Source organism: Chroicocephalus ridibundus, chromosome 19, assembly GCF_963924245.1.
Source record: "Chroicocephalus ridibundus chromosome 19, bChrRid1.1, whole genome shotgun sequence".
Taxonomy (NCBI): Eukaryota; Metazoa; Chordata; class Aves; order Charadriiformes; family Laridae; genus Chroicocephalus; species Chroicocephalus ridibundus.
In genome coordinates this window covers 420,540-442,399 of record NC_086302.1, presented here as the reverse complement: position 1 = coordinate 442,399, position 21,860 = coordinate 420,540, and the positions used below count along the sequence as shown (strand labels likewise).

General features: G+C 52.8%; 1 long non-coding RNA gene across 1 annotated transcript; it reads left to right on the top strand.

Annotated features, from left to right (window-relative positions):
• Nucleotides 1-3,014: 3,014 nt before the first annotated feature.
• On the top strand, nucleotides 3,015-3,682 carry LOC134525228 (uncharacterized). Its single transcript, XR_010073729.1, has 3 exons — nucleotides 3,015-3,123; nucleotides 3,304-3,410; nucleotides 3,549-3,682. It is a non-coding gene; the product is annotated as an uncharacterized LOC134525228 (long non-coding RNA).
• Nucleotides 3,683-21,860: the final 18,178 nt, after the last annotated feature.

Genomic DNA, 21,860 nt, shown 5'->3' with positions numbered 1-21,860 from the left:
GCGCCGCCGCGCCAGCCTGCGAAGCATTTTCCTGTAGGGCTGCGGCTCTGGCGACAGCTCCCACGCCCGAAGAGCCAGGAGGGAAAGCCGTGCCTCGTTGGAAAGCTCTTTGGCAGCCGCTCGCGTGGCCCCACAGCCCGTGTGGCTGCGGGCTTTCCGGCGGACGTCAGCCTCAGCGACACCGGCGCCCACCAGGTGCAGCCGCGCCAGCCTGCGAAGCATTTTCCGGTAGGGCCGCGGCTCTGGCGACAGCTCCCACGCCCGAAGAGCCAGGAGGGAAAGCCGTGCCTCGTTGGAAAGCTCATTGGCAGCCGCTCGCGTGGCCTCACAGCCCGTGGGGCTGCGGGCTTTGCGGCGGCCATCAGCCTCGGAGCCACCGGCGCCCACGTGGTGCCGCCGCGCCAGCCTGCGAAGCATTTTCCGGTAGGGCTGCGGCTCTGGCGACAGCTCCCACGCCCGAAGAGCAGGGAGGGAAAGCCATGCCTCGTTGGAAAGCTCTTTGGCAGCCGCTCGCGTGGCCCCACAGCCCGTGGGGCTGCGGGCTTTGCGGCGGCCGTCAGCCTCGGAGCCACCAGCGCCCACGTGGCGCTGCCGCGCCAGCTTGCGAAGCATTTTCCGGTAGGGCCGCGGCTCTGGCGACAGCTCCCAAGCACGAAGAGCCAGGAGGGAAAGCCGTGCCTCGTTGGAAAGCTCTTTGGCAGCCGCTCGCGTGGCCCCACAGCCCGTGTGGCTGCGGGCTTTGCGGCGACCGTCAGCCTCCCCGCCACCGGCGCCCACCAGGTGCAGCCGCGCCAGCCTGCGAAGCATTTTCCGGTAGGGTCGCGGCTCTGGCGACAGCTCCCACGCCCGAAGAGCCAGGAGGGAAAGCCATGCCTCGTTGGAAAGCTCTTTGGCAGCCTCTTGCGTGGCCCCACAGCCCGTGGGGCTGCGGGCTTTGTGGCGGCCGTCAGCCTCCCCGCCACTGGCGCCCACCAGGTGCAGCCGCGCCAGCCTGCGAAGCATTTTCCAGTAGGGCTGCGGCTCTGGTGACCGCTCCCACGCCCGAAGAGCCAGGAGGGAAAGCCGTGCCTCGTTGGAAAGCTCTTTGGCAGCCGCTCGCGTGGCCCCACAGCCCGTGGGGCTGCGGGCTTTCCGGCGGACGTCAGCCTCAGCGACACCGGCGCCCACGTGGCGCCGCCGCGCCAGCCTGCGAAGCATTTTCCTGTAGGGCTGCGGCTCTGGCGACAGCTCCCACGCCCGAAGAGCCAGGAGGGAAAGCCGTGCCTCGTTGGAAAGCTCTTTGGCAGCCGCTCGCCTGGCGAAACAGCCCGTGGGGCTGCGGGCTTTGCGGCGGCCGTCAGCCTCGGAGCCACCGGCGCCCACGTGGCGCCGCCGCGCCGGCCTGCGAAGCATTTTCCAGTAGGGCCGCGGCTCTGGCGACAGCTCCCACGCCCGAAGAGCAGGGAGGGAAAGCCAAGCCTCGTTGGAAAGCTCTTTGGCAGCTGCTCGCGTGGCCCCACAGCCCGTGGGGCTGCGGGCTTTGCGGCGGCCGTCAACCTCGCTGCCACCGGCGCCCACGTGGCGCCGCCGCACGAGTCTGCAAAGCATTTTCTGATAGGGCTGCGGCTCTGACGACAGCTTCCAAGCCCGAAGAGCCAGGAGGGAAAGCCGTGCCTCGTTTGAAAGCTCTTTGGCAGCCGCTCGCGTGGCCCCACAGCCTGTGGGGCTGCGGGCTTTGTGGCGGCCGTCAGCCACGGTGCCACCGGCGCCCACCAGGTGCAGGCGCGCCAGCTTGCGAAGCATTTTCCGGTAGGGCCGCGGCTCTGGCGACAGCTCCCACGCCCGAAGAGCCAGGAGGGAAAGCCATGAGTCGTTGGAAAGCTCTTTGGCAGCCGCTCGCGTGCCCCCACAGCCCGTGGGGCTGCGGGCTTTGCGGCGGCCGTCAGCCTCGGCGCCACCGGCGCCCACGTGGCGCCGCCGCACCAGCCTGCGAAGCATTTTCCGGTAGGGCCGCGGCTCTGGCGACAGCTCCCACGCCTGTAGACATAGGAGGGAAAGCCGTGCCTCGTTAGAAAGCTCTTTGGCAGCCGCTCGCGTGGCCCCACAGCCCGTGGGGCTGCGGGCTTTGCGGCGGCCGTCAGCCTCGCCGCCACCGGCGCCCACGTCGCGCCGCCACGCCAGCCTGCGAAGTATTTTCCGGTACGTTACTTCCGGGTGGTCACGTGGGGAGCGGCGTCTGCCGGCCGCGTTTCCGTCGGGCGGGAGGATGGTAGGCGGCCCCCGCTCCCGGGACGGTTTCCCCCCTCCCCGCGTCCCCCCCCCGCGTCCCCGGGCTCCCAGCCCGGCCCCGGCCCCACCCCCCCCGTCCTCCGGCTCGGACCCCCCCTGCGTCCTCCGGCTCGGACCCCCCCGCTCCCGGGACGGTTCCCCCCCCGCGTCCCGTCCCCTGGCTCCCAGGCCGGCCCCGGCCCCGGCCCCCCCCGCCGCGTCCTCCGGCTCGGACCCCCCCTCCCTCCCTCCCTCGCGTACCCCCCCATCGGGACGGTTCTCCCCCCGCGTCCCCGGGCTCCCGGGCCGGCCCCCCCCTGCTCCCGGGCCGGCGTCCCCCCGCTCCCGGGCCCGCAGCACCCCCGCTCCCTGTTCCTTTGCGAGGAGACGGGCCCCGGCCCTCCTCCCCAGCCGAGGCACTGCCGGCAGATGTCCTCCCCCCGTCCTGTTCCCGACAGCGGCGGCCGCCCCTGGCTGCGCTTGGTCGCCTCTCGATGCAGGTGCCAGGAGCATCCGGGTGGGGAAAGCAGCGTCTCCAGGAGCTCCTGCTGCAGGGGGGGCTCCCGCTGGGGCGAGTGGTCGGGGAACTGCTGCCCCTTCTCTTTCTCTCCCGGAGGCCGCGGTTGTCCGCTCCTCCCCGGGGTTGTCGTGGGCTGCCTTTGCCACAGACTTGCCTGGGCTGTCTCCGTTCAGCCCCGTTCTCCCTCCTGGTGTGGGCGACCTGGGACTGGTGGACGTTTACTGGCTTTGAACAGGAGCTGCTGTGGGTGAAGCTTAAGATGCTTGAAAAACGTGAAACAGCCAGAGAACAACATCAAGGTGATTGAGCCAGAAGGTGCTTCCTGCGGCAGGGAAGAGACAGCCAAGCATTTCTGGGTGAGGAAGGGTCCCCTCTGAGTTGTCCTCAGCAGACCAGATTGCTGATATGTACCGCAGGGTCCGTACGCGTATCCAAAATCACGGTATGGCCATGGGGAAGGGTTGTGTGCGTGCAAGGCTGCACATCTGGGAAGCTTCATATCGCAAGAGCTGTAAGACACCGCTGTGTTCTCTTAGGTGGAGGATGGTCAAGTGACCAGCGCTGCAGAAGAGGAAGGGACAGAGAAAGAGAGAGGCACCTGAACTGGAAAATTCTGTGGGCAGCGCTGAAAGCAGGAGCTGCGGTGAGTCCCAGGCTTTGGGGCCGTGTCCCACTCGTCAGGAGCCTCCGTTGGCTGCAGTCTTCACAGACCTTCACGAAAGAAGGACGCTTTAGATTGCCACCTAGCTTTACGCCAGAAGTTTTTTTCCTGTCTTGGCAGAATTCCAGCTGCCAGCGTTTCTCCGTGGTCGCCCTTCCTTCTGCCGTGATGGTACAGGACAGACGGAAAGAATCCGGAGTGCTCTGCGAGTACGAGGTGCGTCTGCGATGCGCGTCTGCTTTTTTCCTGAGGTACTTGTAGTGTGGACTCTGAAGTTAACGGGAAGGATGTGCCAGCGCTCCTCCTATAGTTTTTCTGTGAAATATTTTAACAAAATCCTTATCGCTTCCCGCTGTCAGGAAAGAGGGGAGGGTAAGTGACTTCAGATTTGTAAATTCTCAGCGGCACGGACTAAGGTGAGATAAATCTCAAGGTCCATACAGAAACATTTATTAGCTTACCAAAATGGTTAGTATAGATCTTAACAAGCCCACGATAATTGGTTAGGTATATAAAAAATTATGGCAGGTGTTGGGGTGTACATTGTGTTAGTTAACACCAGGTGTAGGACAACTTATGGCAAGCGGTGCTTAAGGTCGTACTTAAGGTCATCTTAAGGTCATCACTTCACAGCTCTAACTGTTACTTAACAATTCCAAGAGAAAAGAGAAACTGAGGGACAGAGAGAGGAAAAGACAGAGAAAAAGACAGAGATAAAGAGATCGCGGGTCCTGGTTCCAGCGTCTTTTTCAGGGATTCTTCCCAGGCATAATCTTCTTCTTTCTTGGGAAGAATCTTCCCAGGCACTATCTATTTCTTTTGTTTCTTTTTTGTTCCCTCGGGGCACTTATTTTCCCCTTTTACGTTTGCTGAATCAGCACAGTCCGCCCTCCTTGCTGAGGACGGGCTCAGCTCAGGTTTCTCCCTTCTCCCCGGTGACGTGTGCCATGATTTGGGTGGAGAGACGAGTGCCATGGTCACACATGTTTAGCGTGATCTCTGTAATCTTCATTAGCACATGCAGGGCGTGCGCTTTCACGTGCGTTTCGCGGATAATGAAGCAAAGGTCACTCATGGGACACAACGGCCTCGAGAACTGAGAACGAGCGAGCTCAGGGCACGAGTGGCAGAACCGACCTGTCTTCACAAGACAGTTCTCCCACACTTTCAGCCGCCAGAAGTGTGAGCCTCATCAGCTGTTTGAAGGCCAGGCCTGCGTTATTTATTTCCTTGCGAGTGTTTGAGGCGTTCCACTGAAGGCTTGGAGGGGCTCCTGCCCCTCGGCAGGGAATTTACAGTCCGTCCCTCACAATCCTAAAAACAAAATAAAGTCTGTCCTGGAGCACGTTACGCCTCTGCAAAGCTTACTTCCCTCCATTTATTTTTCTCTTCCTGAAAGCATATTCTTCTCTTTCTGGGTGCTCACTGTCAAACGATACTGTGAAAATAATTCTGTACTAGAAGAGGGAAGGAACTGTTTGTAAGAGTTCACATGTCCAGAAGAAGCAGGCTTTGCTTTCACGATAAAAACTTTATGCTTTCTCAGTCAATAAGTCTTTAAAATATTTCACAGCGGTACTCGAAAACCTCACTGAGATACTGGCATCTGTCCTAAAGGCGATTGAGGTCAAAGAGGAGACATGGACAAAACGGGACAAACGGGCATCGCCTCTCTGTGTTCTCCAGGCTTTGCCGTGAAGCATCAGCAGCGTTTAACTCGTGACGGCGAATCCTGTGGTTTTGGTTGTGGTTTTGGTGAGTTACGGCTTCAACAATGTCCTTTTTCTGTAACCTCGGGAGGAAGTTCATTTCCTTCCGCAGGCCCAAGTGCCGCGCGTCTCCCCCCAGTTGCTGGCATCGCCGGCCTTTGGGTTCTCGGTTGGAACAGTCGAGATACCATAAAAACGCGTTCCTCTGCGCCTTCAGCACAGCCAAAAGCATTCGCGAATCTGCCGGTCCTTTTTGGTAGCCCTACGGATCGCGGCGCCGGCGATTTGATTCCCCGCCCCCAAAAGTAAAACCATTTGGAGGAGTTTTTTCTCTCACTGATTTTTCTATGTTAAATGAAGCTAAAAAAAAAAAAGTGAGAGTTGTATAATCGACAAACTGACTTGCGTAGTTTAAACTGCAGCCGCCTAAACGGCTGTAGTGTACAATTTATGAGGTGTACCTGGGCAGTTAGGTATTTGTTCGAAATGTTTAAAAGGAGAGACAACTGAATGTTACGCGGTTTTCCCCCCCGTTTTTTTGGCAGAGTGCTCTGAAGTACTTCTGTCTGGCTTTCAGTGCCGCCTTTTCCCGGCAGCCAGTAGTGTCTCTCTCGGGCAGCGCCGCTGCCCCGATGTCCCTCCTCCTCCTCGTGTAGCACACAAAAAACCCCCCGTGGTCAAATCATAGTTGTGTATTTTGGAGACGGATAGTTTAATAGTATCCGTTCACAGCCGTGCAAGTTAAATTAGCGCCGAAGGAAAGCCAAGTACTTTCACAGGGTAAGTATTTTCACTGGGTGGATGTAAACTTCATGCACACCTTCTCAGTGAAAGGGAAAGGGCCAGGTGTTTCCCAGCACCAGCCGGAGGGTTCGCCCTTATGCTAAGAACGTGTTCAAAATGGCACTGATTAGTCTTAATCCTGACTTTTAAGAGTTCAAATGGCGCTGGCTTTTGAAGGCTGTGCTGTATTTCGAGCTGAGCTGTTTCCCCAGCTCCTGTCCCGTCCCTCCGTCTGACGGAATTCCTCTGCTCTCTTCTGTGCTGTTTTTTTGGGATGCTGAGCTATAATTGGGGATTTTTGTTTTCCAGGTGCCTCGTCGTAGGCGTCTCGTGCTGCTCGAGAGATGCCCCAGCCCAGGTTTGCAGCCGGTGGCGGAGCCCCCCTGAGGAGAAGGGGCCAGCCCTGGGTCTGGGCGTTTTAAGCCTTTTTTTGGGGTGAATAGAAGGGTGTCTGTGTGTGTGTGTCTTGGGGGGTGATGGTGTCATTTGGGGCACCCCGATGTCACTGGGGCAGCGATGATGCAGCAGAGGAGCAGGTGAGTGGGAGATGGGGGGGGGGGTTACGTGGAGTTGCCCCCCCAAAAGAAGTGGGTCGCGGCCCCAGAATGTCTGAAAATTCTTGGGATGCATTAAAAAATGTGAAAACCTGTAACTATGGGCAGGATGCATTGAAATAGGGAATGAGAAACATACATATATATAAATTATGTATGTAAAAGTTCAAAATAAAAACCTCTGTCTCTAAGGATTCTGTGATTCTGTGTTATATGAAAGATCCTAGAATATAAAAATACTTAGATGCGTTTATAAAAAGATATTAGTGTCAAACTAGGTGTGTAGGCAGACAGCCTAAATAGATATTCGGTATCAAAAGCGTTAACGTAGGAAATGGGCAACGTAAATTCCCTAAACGTACAGATGTGTGTCAATACCGGAGCGGGTGCTGCCGCCTGGCGGCTGAAGGCGCGTCCTGCAGGTGGGGGGCGGCGCATGCGCAGTGCCCGCGCCTCCCGGCCCCCCTCGGCCCCCGCCGCCGGCGCCACGTGGGTTCCGCAGCTCGTGCGCAGGCGCGGCTTCGCGGAGGCCCGTCCGGCCGCAGTCTCAAGAGAGCGGCGGCCGGAGGGCGAACCAGGACCGCCGGGACTCTGGCGAGCTCCGCGCCACCTGGAGCGGCATCGGTGCCGCCCGCCCGGCCTCCAGAGCGGCCATCGGCCCCTCCGCATCGGCTCTTACACGTTACCACGGCCCCGTCAGTGCCCGGCAGTTTTCCGGGTTTCCATCTACGTGACCCCGCGGTCCTCCAGGACCCCAGAAGTGCCCCCTCAGTCCTCCGACGCGCGTCTCCGTGGCACTTCGGTCCTCCACGACCCCGGAAGTGCCCCCTCAGTCCTCCGACGCGCGTCTCCGTGGCACTTCGGTCCTCCAGGACCCCGGAAGTGCCCCCTCAGCCCTCCGACGCGCGTCTCCGTGGCACTTCGGTCCTCCACGACCCCGGAAGTGCCCCCTCAGTCCTCCGATGCGCATCTCTATGGCACTTTAGTCCTCCAGGAGCCCGTCCGTAAATGCTCATAAGTCTTCTGGAAATCATATGCTTCCAACACTCTTCCAAAACGATAAAACACGATTATCAGTTAACCACAAAAATATCTGAAGATCGCAAAAATAATGCAACCCCTGCAGAGCTCTCTTCTCCACAGCAACAACTGGACAGAAATCACACAAAAGCGGTAAGAGAATCACCAGAGGTTAGTCCCAAATGGAAATAAAAAGGGGAGGCGCTTCGCCTGCTGGGAACTTAAGGCAGGAGAAGCAAAGCTGCTGCTCCCGCTGCCACCCGCCTTCACGTCTTCTGGGGGTTGGCCCTGCCCCTTTCCCAGGGGATTGTGGGAAGGGCGGTGGGCGGGGCCTGAGGGCGGTGGGCGGGGCCCGGGGTACACGAGCCCCAGCCCGGGCTCAGGAGCTCATTCTGCTGCTGGGCCCCGTGGGGTGGGTGCTCTGCTGGTCCCTCGCTTTGCTGCAGCTTTGGGACAGGCTCAGCTGTTTGGGCAGGCGTGTTTCGGCATTTAGGGAGGCAGAGGTGAGAAGGCTGAGCTGAGACCTTCGGGAGCAGTAAACATCCAGCTGCCTGTATGGTAGAAAGTTGACTGGTATGCTCCTTTTTTTTTCGGGTCATAACTTTGTGATGAGTGTTTAAGGGGTGCCCAGATGGTTTAATAGTATGCTTTTCTTTGTTCTAGGAGCACTGCGTTTTCCTAGAATTTCTGACTTTATTGAAGATAGAACTGTGGGTTTTTCACCAGTTTTGCAGTATGCTGTGTAAATTGCTGATATTGTTTCTCTTAATTGGGTTGATGATGAGATTATCTTATGGGGGTTAGGGTGAGCGTTTTGTATGCATCTGCATATATGGCACCAGCATTTCTCAAGAAAGCAGCAGGGACGTAAGGCATAGCGTCGTTCAGGGTATGGCATGGCTCATCACCTTTCCCCGTTGCCCATGGAGTGCCACGGTGTCCCTAGAGTTTTTGCAGCGGGCAGCAGGCCCCTCATAGATTGTGTCAGGACATTATTTGTTTTGTGGGTCTGATGCAGAGCCCAGAGTCTGTGGGAAGACAGAAGATAGGAGGTGCCTGCCAAACGCAGGGCACAGCTCAGAAGAGCTGCTCCTGAGAAGCAGCCGGCGTAGGGGGTTCAGGGTTGCAAATACAGGATGGGAGCTGTCAGGAAGAAGTGAGGCTCCTTCCCTGACGGTTGAGGAGAAGAGAAGGGGTTTCTAAAGTTTTGGCGCTGGGGGCTGGCTAGGAAAAGGAGGTGGGTTCATCAGTCTCTGTCATATCGGTTTTGCATTTGGATTTGGGTGTCGACAGGGTCTGGTCTGTTCTAGTCTCTTGCATTTGAGGTGAGCTGGACAGAGTGTGGAGGAGGAGCACGGGACTGATGATTTTGCAGAAATGCAATGGTAATTTTGTGTTTGTTGGTATCTTAGGTGCCATAAATAATTGTTGCTGCAGCCTCCGACTGGAATCGACGTGAAGCAGGTGAGTGGATTGCCATGGCACCTCTGAGGATGAGGGTGTTGTGGAAGAGGTTGGCATCTACTGTCATGGTGGTCACTGCTGGAGCTGTGATTTCTTTTTGTTTTGCTGATGAAGAGGAACATGGTGACTGCAGGAACACATCAGTTAGCTGTTTGTTGTGTTTTTTTTTGTCAAGGATGAATTCAGACCACTGGCCCTCTGAAAGCGAAGTAGAGGGACAGGTGCTGGAGGGGGGCCAAGGTTGACAGTTTCAGGGAGGAGTTTTAAAGTCAGGCTAGAGCAGAGGGCTATGCGGGAGCAGTCTCCTCTGAGTAGGTAGAGGGAGTGGGTTACTTTTCAGCACAAAGCTAGTGTGTGCTGGGCAGGGCAGTTCTGGCCTGTGTCTTTGGTTGTGTAGTTTGTGTGCTCTGTCTTCTGTGTCTTGGACTTTCCTTAAGTTTTGGTGTCCTTATTTCTCTTTGCACTCAAGGAGCACAGCATGTGCCTCGGGCACCACCTGTAGGGTCTCAAATGCCTGTGCTAATTGGCAGAGTGCCCAATGGGCACTTCTTTTCTTGCATAACAATTTTAAAGTGCAGATAGGACTTGCCTCTCAGGAGTTTCTGAATGGTCCTCTTCTGCAGCGTCGTTCCCGGCTGCCTGAGCAGCTCTCTTCTCTGAGCCCTAGCCGTTCTAGCCACCTGCTGTTACGCACTGGGATTTCTTCCCTGCATCCTTACGTTCTCGGGTCTTGAAGCCATGCTTCCTGCACATACGTCATCTCCGTTTTGACAGGAACTTCTTGGAATGGTCCGTTACATTTGACTCTTTTATGGCTTGGCTGTAGAGCCTGGTCGTGTCAGCGCTGCAGCCCTGTCGCTCTTCTTGCCCGACAGCGTCTCTTGTCTGAAAGTCGCTCTTCTTGCCCGACAGCGTCTCTTGTCTGAAAGTCGCTCTTCTTGTGGAGAGTTTTCTCTCATCTTGGAGTCACGTTGTCTCTAGTGCTGTGTGGTGTTGGGCTGCACGTGGGTGTGTTTGGCTTGGAGCTGCGCTGCCTGGGGCTGTAGAGTCAGGGGTAGGGGGAACAGCAGTAAGAGTATATGGTTAATACATTGATCTAATGAGACTGTTGAGGCCAAGGTGGTACAGTCAACTCCCATCAAGTTAGCCATCAGCAGGTGGTGTGGGCAGCTCTTTAATTAAGGGTTTTTTTGGGATGAGCAGAGCTATGTGGGAGGGGCTGTTCAGCAGTAGTGAAGCAGACTGCATCTCAAAGATGTTAAAGCTGCTTTGTGTGGGGTGTGATGTTTGTGTAGTTTGTTTTTTTTTTTTTTTAATGTCAGGCTGTAATTGTACTCCAGATGGTATTTCTAAGTCAAAAGAAGACCTTTTCCGGGGGGGTGTGGGTTGTCACACTGGGTCCCCCCCAAAAGAGGCAGTTCACAACCTAAAAATGCCTGAAAATTCATGGGGGGAATGTGTGTTTAAAAATGGAATAAAACCTGTCTATATGGGCATGAGGCATTGAAATAAAGAAGAATTTCTCATTTTTATACCTATTGTAAAATATGAGTTTATGTATATAAATTTGTTTTTGTTCTAGCTACTTAGATGTTAATTAGGGTGCTTTATGCAGGTTCAGGAAATACATGACTTGTAATTCCATGCTTTTTTGTTGCTTTCTGTATTTTGGGACTCAAGTAGTGCTGTTGAGTAACAAGTCAAAATGAGATTATCAATATGACTTTAAATTGCTAGCAATTTACAATAAATAACTTATTTCACAGAGGAAAATGTTTTTGAGAAAGTTTTCTCATAGAATCTGATTCTGTTTTGTTATTCACTCCCATCCAAAAAGGGGTTCTGGCAGAAGTTCGTTAGTACACACGGTCTTGCTAGAAATAAGGAATGACCCCATAGTAATAGATTGTGTTTGGGTTTGTATTTTTTTTTTGAAGGACACTCAAGTACATAAATTTTAATAATACTGTTATCATTGCATTGAATAAGCTACTTTTCTATAGAGATAAGTCTGATGTTTATTTTTTTTCTATTTACATTCCATAAAAAAATAACTTAATTGCTCACCTGGACATGTCATTGATGCAATAGGTGTAGCTGCAAGGGAGGAGCAGATAATGCTTTTTCTATCAAGGGTCACTCTTCACTACTTTGTAAATAGTAAACTTAAAGCGAATAACAACACCTGCTGCACCTTCAGGTGCTTTTATGCTTCTGGGGGTTGGCCCCACCCTTTACCCAGGGGATTGTGGGAAAGGTGGTGGGTGGGGCCTGAGGGCCTCAGGTGGGGCCCGGGGTATATGAGCCACAGCTTCAGGGCAGGACCTTGTTCTGCTGCTGGTCTTTTCCAGGGTCGGAGCTCTGGAGCTTCTTAAGAGTTGTTTTGGAGCTTGTGCAGCTGTTTGGGAAGGCTTGTTTTAGCGTTTAAACTAGCATAGGTAAGACATCAGAGGTAAGGCTTCTCAATGTAAGGGTGGTTGCCATAGAAAGTGGAGTTGTATGTTATCTTTTTTTTTTTTTCCCCCCATATCTTTAGTTTTGTAGGGAGCATTTGGTTTGTTTAAATGGCTTAATAGTATGTATCTTTTTTTTTTTGCTTATGGCAGGTGGTGTGTTTTACTATAATTTCTGACTTCATTGAAGATAAAATCTTGTGTTTTTTTCCAATTTTGATGTACACTATGTTAGTTGGTGTTTTTATTAGTCTTAATTGTGTGTGTTATGAGATACTGGAGTAGGATTTAGGGTGAGTGTTTTGTACGTATCTATATATTGAGTTTGTTTGTTTTGAGGAAGCAGCAGGGATGGCTCATCATTTTGCCCCAGAGCATGCAGGGTATCACGGTGGCCCTAAAGCTCTTGCGGGAGGCTACCAGTAGGTTCTGTAACTGTTTTCCCGGCTTTCCAGGTCTGTAGCAGAGCCCGGAGTCTCTATGAAGGCGGAAGACAGGAGGTGCCTGCCAAACACAGGGCAGGGCTCAGAACAGCAGGTCCTGAGGAGCAGTTGGAAAATAAGGGGCAGGAGTTGTGGGGAAGCAGTGGGCCTCCTTCCCTGATGGTTCAGGAGGGGGATGGCTAGGAGAGGGAGGCGGGTTCCTGTGTCTTTCTCAAACCAGTTTTGTAATTGGGTTTGGTTGTTGATGGTATCTAGTCTGCTCTAGGCTCTCGCATTTGAGGCAAGACAGATAGTATTGAGGAGGAGCACAGGACTGGTGGTTTGGCAGAAGCGCAGTGCAAATGCTGTGTTTCTTGGTATCTTAGGTGCCGTGAATAACTGTCGCTACAGCATCCGACTCTAGAATCTGTGTGGAGCAGGCAATCAGACTGCATCAGCATTCAGGAGGCTTGAGGGGTTTTGTGGAGGAGGTCATCATCTCCTCTCAGGATGCTTATTGCTGGTGTTGTGGCTGCTTTTGTGATGACTTTCTCTTTTCCTTTTCCTTTTGCAGAGGAAGAGTAAGCCGGTGACTGCAGGAACGTATCGGATGGTTGTGTTTTGTGGACTACGTCGAGGATGGAATCAGATGCTAGCCCTCCAAAAGCTAAGTTGAGAGACCAGCACTGGAGAGGGGTGGAGGCTGACAATTGTGTAATGGGGTCTTTGACGTTAGTGTAGGGGGGAGGGCTGTTCTGGGGCACAGTCTCCTTTGGGCAGGTAAACAATGTAGCTTACTGTCCAGTGTGATGTTAGCGCATCCTAGGCAGGGCAGTTGCAGCCTGTGTGTGTTGTCGTGTCGTTCGTGTGGTCTGTGTTTTGCATCCTAGACCCTTTTTTTGGGTCTTGAGATCATCTTTAAGCTCCAGGAGCACGGAATGTGCATTGGGTGCCATCCTTATGGTGTCGAACACCTGCACCTGTGGGCGTAGCACCAACCGTCTGCCTCTCTTCTTGCATTAGCATCTTAAAGCGTGCATCGGTCTTGCATCTTGGAACTTTCTGGATGGCCCGCGTCAGCGACTGGGGCTTCTTCCCTGTGTCGTTAAGTTCTTAGGTCTTGAAGCTAGGCTTCCTGTGTGTCCATCTTGTCAGGCTCAACAGTCCCTTCTCAGGAACTGTGAAGTTCTACACTTTGTTTCAGGGGGTTCTGTGGAGCCTCTTCACATCGTCACCATCACAGTCCTGCAGGCTGTCTTGCCCGACGATGACTTTGGTCCCGGTGTCATCCTTCTTGCTGAGAGTTTTCTCTCATCCTTGAGGCGCGTCGTTTGTTGTGTTCTGTGTAGCGTCAGTCTGTGTGTGTTTGGCTTGGGGCTGCCCTGCCTGGGTGTGTAGCGTCCAGGGTAGGCAGAATCACGACAGCAGTCTGTACTGAATATGAGGATCTGTCTAGACCCAGGCAAAGGTTGCTCAGTCGTCTCGAATTGATTAGCTTTCGAGAGGCTGTGTGGACGGGTGTTTCATTAGTGGGCGCTGGCATAAGCGGAGACAAGTTGGAGAGGGTGTTCATGGCTAGTGAAGGGGACAGTATCTCAAAGATGGTAAACCTGCATTGTGTGGGGTGTAATGTTTGCAGGCGTCTCTTCTTTGGATGACAGGCTGTAGTTGGACTTATGTGAACAGGGTTCCTAAGTAGAAACAAGACCTTTGGAATTAAGCTACTGCTCTGCATTAGGGTAATGTTTGATGTTGGTGTGTTGCTTTTTCTTCAGATGCAGAGAGATGAGGTGGCCAGGGATACACAGGGGAGCTGATGGGGGTGCAGGACAAAGGTGGCTGAGCCCGAGGTCTTAAAGGGAAGATGTGACCGGCGGCTCCATGAATACATTTGGCCACTTCTTCTTTTTTTCATGTGAATGTGAGGTTACGTAGCCATGTGTGGAAGTGCTGGTCTGAGGTACAACAGAACTGGTGTTGTTTGCAGTCACTTTACTTTTCAAGTAAGTCTCTTCCAATGAAGTGAACTCTCTGAAAATAATGACGTATTTTTCAGGTAGTATCTGCCTTCAGAGCACCAAGAACTTATATTTACACTTAATGCGAAGGGATGCCGTGCAGAGAGGCTCTTGCTTATACTTATTCCTACAACAGCACAGCCCAGCTAACTTTTATATATGCCCTGTTGGAGGGTTGGAAGCAGAAAAGCGTAGAGGGGTTGTACCCATAGTGAAGAGTAGACGGGACCGGTGACCCGAATCTGACTGATAGGGTATTCCATCCCATCCTCATCACGCTCAGTATAAAAGCGGAGGGATCAAAGGGGTCGGTACCTGTTGTCTGGCCTCTGAAGACTCCTCTGTCTGTTCATTGTCCTTTGACCTCGATCCGTGCATTTATGCAACCAGGTCCGGAGTCTGGTTCCGGACTGTCACGGAGTCTGGTTCCGGACTTTGCCAGTGAAGCAGCGGTCATCCTGGGAGCTCTGTATCGGGTTGTGTATGTCCTGTATATATTTAATTGTTTTCTTGTTACTGTTGTCTTTTCTTGGTATTATTTTGCTGTTAAGATTTCATTACAGTTCAGTTTATCTTTCAGTCCCTAAGTCTCTCTCTCTTGTTCTTTTCTGCCTCAGGAGAGAAGTTAAAAGGGAGCATGTGTCACTTGTTTTACTGCATGGCCTAAGGCACAACAGCAATGATGACAGACAGGGCACCGGAGCAGACTCGGCCGAGGAGAGCGGCGGCCCCAAGCCTTGGTTCTTTCTCAGCCACTGCATTACAGGCGGCACACAAGCCTCTGCTTGCACTCTGTCTGTCGGTCCGATCCAGAACACAGTTCTGGCAGAAGTCGGATAATATGCGTCGTCTTGCTAGAAATGCTGTATGACTCGTTGTGGGGTTTCTTTTACAAGGAAACTAAAGCACATTGAGTCTTGATAAAAATATTGTTATTGTGCTTCATGATCTTCTGGCCTATTTAGGTTAGGATGATGTCTTTCTCTTTATGTCTACGCCCTGCAGAAGTTTAATTAAGTTTACTTACCTACCGGGCCCTGTTGCTGACACAGTTGATGTAGTTGTAATAAAAGAGCACATATTGTCCGTTCCTCTAAGGGTCGCTTTCTCCGTTTTGGTGTTTTGCATGCTGTACTTCTCAGGCCTGTGAGGAAAGGAGCAGCTTTTCCTCTGGCAGGCTCTATGCCTTGTGGAGGTCAGCCAGGCCCTTTCCCAGGTGCTGGTGGGAAGGGCGTTGGGCGGGGCCCGGGGTATATAACCCACAGCCTCTGCTGGGGCAGCTCGTTCTGCTGCCAGGTGTCTCCAGGGTCAGAGCTCTGCCTGTCCTTCAGTCGATTGCAGCTTTGGAGGCGGCTCAGCTCCTTGGGTGGAGATGTTATCCCATTTAGAGAATAGCAGGTAAGAAGCTGGAGGTGGCAAGACCTTCAGGACCAGGTGAGGTTTGGCAGCGTGTATAGTAGAGAGCGGCCTCATGTGCCGGTTCTCTTCCTTGTGGTTTTTCAGGTGAGTCGCCTGGTAATGAGTCTTAGGGGGCGGTGAGATAGTTTAAGGGTATGGTTTTCTCTCTTCCAGGCGTGGCGCATTTTCCTGGAATCCCTGACTGTATTGAAGACGGAACTTTCTTGTTTGTGGGTTTTTTTTTTCCCCCACTAGCTTTGCTGTATCCCAGATAAGATGCCAATAGAATTTGTCTCAATCGGGCAGATGATGAGATTACTTTGCAGGGACTGGGTGAGCACCTTGTCTGCAGCTGTAGATGGAGTTTCCACATTTCTCAGGAAAGCAGCAGGGCCATAAAGCATAACGTATTTCAGGATGTGGGGTGCCTTGTCACCTTCCCCCACCGTGCTCAGGGTTTTGCCGTGTCCCTGGAGCCTTTGCGGCTTGTGGCAGGCCCCTGGTATAGGTCAGATCAGGGCTTCACTGACTCTGTGGGTCTGCAGCAGAGCCCAGAGTCCGTGGGAAGACAGAAGATAGGAGGTGGTGGTGGGACGCAGGGAGAGGCTGGGAAGAGTGGCTCTCAAGAAGTGTCCAACGCCGGGTGTTCGGGCTGGCAAATAAAGGGTGGGATCTATGGGGAAGAAGTGGGGCTCCTTCCCTGGCAGCTCAGGGAGAAGAGAAGGGGTTTCTAAAGTTTTGGCACTGGGGGAGGGCTAGAAAAGGTAGCCGGGTTCATGAGTCCTTCTTGGACAGGTTTTGCAGATGGGTTCGGGTGTCGTCGGAGCCTGGTGTGCTCTAGGCTCTCGCATTTGAGGCGAGCCAGATAGTATCGAGGAGGAGCACGGGACTGGTGGTTTGGCAGTAGCGCAGTGGTAATGCTGTGTTTCTTGGTATCTTAGGTGCCGTGAATAACTGTTGCCGCAGCATCAGACTCTGGAATTGGCGCTGAGCGGGCGAGCAGAATGCCTCGGTGTTCATGAGGCTGAGGGTGTTGTGGAAGAGGTCGGCATCTCCTCTCAGGATGCTTATTGCTGGTGCTGTGGCTGCTTTTGGGATAACTTTTTTTTTTCTTTTCCTTTTGCAGAGGAAGAGGAGGAAGCTGGTGACCACAGGAACGTACTGGATGGCTGTTTTCTGTGGACTGCCTCAAGGATGGATTCGGACCCCTGGCCCTCCAAAAGCTAAGTTGAGAGACTGGCGCTCGAGAGGGGACGAGGTTGAGAATTGCAAAAAGGTGTCTTTGAAGTTGGCGTAGGGGAGAGGTTTGTCCTGGAGGGCAGTCTCCTTTAGGCACGTAAGGGATGCGGCTTACTGTTCGGCATTCCCGGGCAGGGTGGTTCCAGCCTGTGTGTGTTGTTGTCTTTCGTGTGGTCCGTGTTCTGTGTCTTAGACCTTTCTTGGGTCTCGAGGTCGTCTTTAAGCTCCAGGAGCACGGCATGGCGCCTCAGGCGCCATCCCTAGGGTCTCGAACGCCTGCACCCATGGGCATAGCACCATTCGGCTGCTGGTCGTCTTGCGTTAGAAGCTTAAAGCTTGCATTGGTCTTGCGTCTTGGAAGTTTCCGGATGGCCCGCGTCTACAACTGGGACTTCTTCCCTATGTCATTATGTTCTTAGGTCTTGAAGCCAGGCTTCCCCCGCATACATCTTATCAGTCTTGACAGTCCCTTCTTATCACAGATGATGATGTCCTACACTCTGTTTCAGGGGCTTCCATAGAGCCTCTTCACATCACCACCACGGTCTCCAGGTCGTCTTGCCCGACGGTGACTTCCGTCTGGGTGTCATCCTTCTTGCTGAGAGTTTTCTCTCATCCTTGAGATGCGTTGTTTTTAGCGTTTTGTGTAGTGTTGGTCTGTGCTTGTGTGTGTGTCTGGCTCGGAGCCCCCCTGCCCGGGTGTGTAGAGTCCAGGGCAGGCAGAATAGTGACGAGAGTCTACAGTTAATATGTGGATCTGTGGCGACCGAGGCAAAGGTTGGGTAGTCATCTGGAATTAATTTGCTCTCAGTAGGTTGGGTGCGTGGGTGTTTTATTAGTGGGTGTTGGCATAAGCAGAGCCAAGTCGGAGAGGCTGTTCACAGTCAGTGAAGGACACAGTATCTCAAAGATGTTCAGGCTGCTTTGTGTGGGGTGTAATGTTTGTGGGCTTTTTCTGTGTTTTTTTTTTTTTGATGGCAGGCTGTATTTGGATCTAATTGAACAGTGTTCCGAAGTAGAAACAAGACCTTTGGAATTAAGCTATCGCTCTGCATCGGGGTAATGTTGGATTTTTTTTTTTCTCTTTTTAGATGCCGAGAGATGAGATGTGCAGGGTGACGTAGGGGAGCCGAGAGGAGCGCTGTACGGAGGTGGCTCGGCATGTGGCATTAGAGGGAAGATGTGACTGGCGCCTCTATGAATACAATTGGGTACTTTTTTTTTCATGTGAATGAAGACAGAAGATAGGAGTTGATGGTGTGGCGGTTTGGCAGAAGCGCAGTGGTAATGTTGTGTTTCTTGGTCTCTTAGGTGCTGTGAATAACTATCATTGCAGCCTCGGACTCCGGAATCGGCGCAGAGCGGGCAAGCAGAACGCCACGGCATTCGGGAGGCTGAGCGTGTCGTCGAAGAGGTTGGCATCTCCTCTCAGGATGCTTATTGCTGGTGCTGTGGCGGCCTCTGGGATTATGTTTTATTTTCCTTTTGCAGAGGAAGAGGAGGAACCTGGTGACTGCGGAAATGTATCGGATGGCTGGTTTTTGCGGACCGCATCGAAGAAGGATTCAGATGGCTGGCCCTCCAAAAGCTAAGTTGACAGTCAGGCGCCGGAGAGGGGCCGAGGTGGACAATTGCAAAATGGGGTCTTTGACGTTAGCGTAGTGGCGAGGGCTGTCCCGGGGCACAGTCATATTTAGGAAGGTAAAGGATGTTGCTTACTGCTCAGTGTGACGCTAGCGTGTCCCGGGCAGGGCAGTTCCAGCCCGTGCGTGTTGTCATGTCGTTCATGTGGTCTGTGTTGTGTATCTTCGCCCCTTCTTGGGTCTCGAGGTCATCTTTGAGCTCCAGGAGCACGACGTGGGGCCCTGGGCGTCATCCTTAGGGTCTCGAATGCTTGGGCCTGTGGGCGTAGCACCATTCATCTGATGCTTTTCTTGCGTTAGCATCTTAAAGCGTGCATCAATCTTGCCTCTCGGAAGTTTCTGGACGGCCCACTTCCACGTCTGGGAGTTCTTCCCTGCGTCGTTACGTTCTTAGGTCTTGAAGCCAGACTTCCTGCACGTCCATCTTAGCGGGCTCGACAGTCCATTCTTATTACGTACCATCACGTTCTACAGTTTGCTTCAGGGGGTTCCGTAGAGCGTCTTCATGTTGACATCATCACGATCCCACAGATTTTCTTGCACGACGGTGACTTTGGTCCCCGTGTCATCTTTCTTGCTGAGAGTTTTCTCTCATCTTTGAGGCGTGTCGTTCGTAGCGTTCCGTGTAGTGTCTGTCCGTAACCGTGAGTGTTTGGCTCGGGGCTGCCCTGCCTGGGCACGTAGTGTCCAGGGTGGGCGGAATCCTGTGGAGAGTCTATATGTAGTACATGAATCCCAGTAGATCGGGGCAAAGGTGTTAGAGTTGTCTCAGGGTAGCCTTTGGGAGGCTGTGTAGACACCTCTTCTGTTTTGTTTGGGAAGAGCAGAGGCATGTTGGAAAGGCAATACAGCAGCAGTGAAGAAGAGTTCATGTGGAAGAGGGTACAGCTGGTTTTGGTGCGGATTTTTTTTTTGTAATTTTCTTTGTGTACGGTTGTATTTGGACCTTAGATGGTATTTGTAAAAAGGTGCAAGGCTTTTTGTTGTTATGACTATTGCTCTGCCTCAGGGTGATTTCTCTGATGTCGTTCTTGCAGATGCAACAGGACAAGCTTGGCGGGGCAGCGTAGGAGAGGAGAGCAATGTAAGAAGGTGAGTCAGCACGTGGTATTAGAGAGAAGATGTGGCTCTGAGTACTGTATGTATTGGTTCTTTCCAATTTGAAGTTTTGAAGCAATGAATGACATGGGATGTGGGGATGGGGATGAGTCAGTCACTTCAGCCCACCCGCCGCTGCTGACCTTATCACATCTGCCTCAGAGGGAGCAACTTTCAAGTTTTAAAGCAACCCATGTCTGTTGGGTTTTATGGGTGGTTTGCGAGCCTTCAGGTTGCACGCCTCGGGGGAGGATGGGCGGGCAAGGTGAGGGAGTGGGAGATGGGGAATTTGGTAGGGTTTTGGGCAGTATCTCGGCGTGTGTTTCTTCGGTTGGTGTGACATGCAGGGTCAGAGGGGCGATGCTGCGCACCCACTGAGTAGTCCCAGCAAGTGAGGCGGTTGTGGACACGTTGGCGTCTAATAGCCCAGTGCTACATTGCGGCTCAGGGGAGTGTTTGTCTTTGGTTTTGCAGGCGCCGCAGGCATCCGGAGCCGGACGAGCGTTGGAGGTGAGCTGGGTAGCAGAGAGGTAGCGCATGGGGGTGGTGGTTTCCCGTAAGCTCAACAGTAATATTGTGTGTCTTAGGTGTTTTAGGTGCCAGAACCAGAGTGTGCCACAAAGTCCAAACCCAGAATCCATGCGGAGCAGGTGAGCAGAAGGGTACGGCGCGTGTGATGCGGGGTACAGTTGCAGTACAACTTAGTGTTGATGGACGTGATGGTGCCTGATGGCACCATTTTGTGCAAATCGGGATTACGTTGCTCGGTAACTTCCTTGACTGCCATTTGAGATGGTCTTGTGTCGTACGCTTAAGAATTTGGTTCCGTACTATGTTCTTGTATATTTGAAATAGTATTGCTCCGCCTCACTCAGTATCGGTTTCGCATCGTGTTGCCCCGTCACGCTCTTGATTGCTCTGTGTTCTATTCTGGCATCGTACCACACCGTGTTGCGTGGTTTTTTTTTTTTAATCGGTTGTTCTTTGACTGTGTAATGCCTTGTACCGCCCTCTATTGCGTTATGTCTCGTGTTATATTGCCCCGTCGTAGCCTTGACTGCCTTCTGATCTGTTCGGGCCTCGTACCACGCTGTATTGCGGGTTTTTTAATCGGTTGTTCTTCATCTGGCTTTCTAATGCCTTGTACCGCCCTGTATTGTGTAACATCTTGCATTATATTGCCCCGTCATAGTCTCGACTGCCTTCTGATCCACTCTGGCATCGCACCGCACTGTATTGTGTGGTTTTTAATCGGTTCTTCTTTATTTGACTGTGTAATGCCTTGTACTGCTGTGTATTGTGTTACTTCTCATGTTATAGTGTGCTGTCGTTGTCTTGACTGCCTTCTGATGTTTTCTGGTATTACAGTTGAACGTATGCTGGGTTTCTTAATCGGTTGTTCTTCGTTTGGCTGCATGTTGCCTTGTTACCACCTGGTATGGTGTTGTGTCTTGCATTGTATTGCCCTGTCACTGTCTCGACGGTCATTTTACACGTTCCGTCCTAGGACCGCGCTGTATTGTGAATTCTTTCATGGGTTGTTGTTTCCTTGACTGTGTCGCCTGGTAGGGCCCCGTATCGCGTTACGTCTTGCCTTGTATTGCTCTGTCATTGTGGTGACCGACATCTGATATATTCTACCGTTGTATGGCACCGTACCGTCAATTCTTTCATTGTCTGCTCTGCATTTGATTGTATGTTGCCTTGTACTGCCCTGTGTAAGGTTAGATCTTGCATGGTGTTGCCCTGTCGTTGTCTTGCCAGTTATTTTAGAGTCTCTGGCACAGTATTGTGCAATTTTTAACCGGTTGTTCTGTATTTGACCGCTGTTGCGATGTCACCCCCCTTTTTCCTCCAGGCTGCTGCTCGAGCTATAACGACCAGCAGGAGTCGCTACGAGTGGCACTTGAACTTTGTGGGGTGGCTGGCACCAGAGTCAAGACACTGTGAGTCAGTTAGCTTGCTATAGACCTAGCGGACAGACCAAGAGCCCTTTGAGCTTCCTTGCAAGGCAGCGGCCTGTTTGCCAGCGTTTCCCGGGGACACTCACTTAAGGTTCTGCTCCTCTAGGTTGAGAGAAGCCTTGCCGCAACAGATTCTGGGTAAGTGACTAACAGCATGCCAGACTTTGCCATCTTAGCTGAGCGATACGAAGGGTTTGATCACGCAGATATGATCCTTTAGAGGTGAACCGTTGCCCAAGTCCGGGGCGAGGATGGGATCCAGCCGCACCTAGACTCCTCTCGGAGAAGGAGTTTAGAAAGCAAGGGGGTCCTTTCCGAGCCTCGTGACTCAACGGGAGGGTCTCCCAGACAGCGTGTCAGACCCTGGCCCTGAGGCAGTAAATGACCCGGGGTGCGTGGCCATATGGAACCTGGTAAAGTGCCATCACGTGCGCTGCTACCTTTAGTGAATCAAAGTGAACAAACAAACAAGTTATGTTTGTTAATGTTTCTCTACCTCTCTCTTAGGAGTGAATTTTATCATTGCGCCCGCCACAACTGCATATGGCCTGTGTTACATCTTGCATTGCATTGCCCTGTCGTCTTGACGGTCACGTTAGAGAATCTGTCCTAGGTCTGGACTGTAGTTTGATGTCTCTCATGGGTTCTGATGTGGCTGTGTATTGCC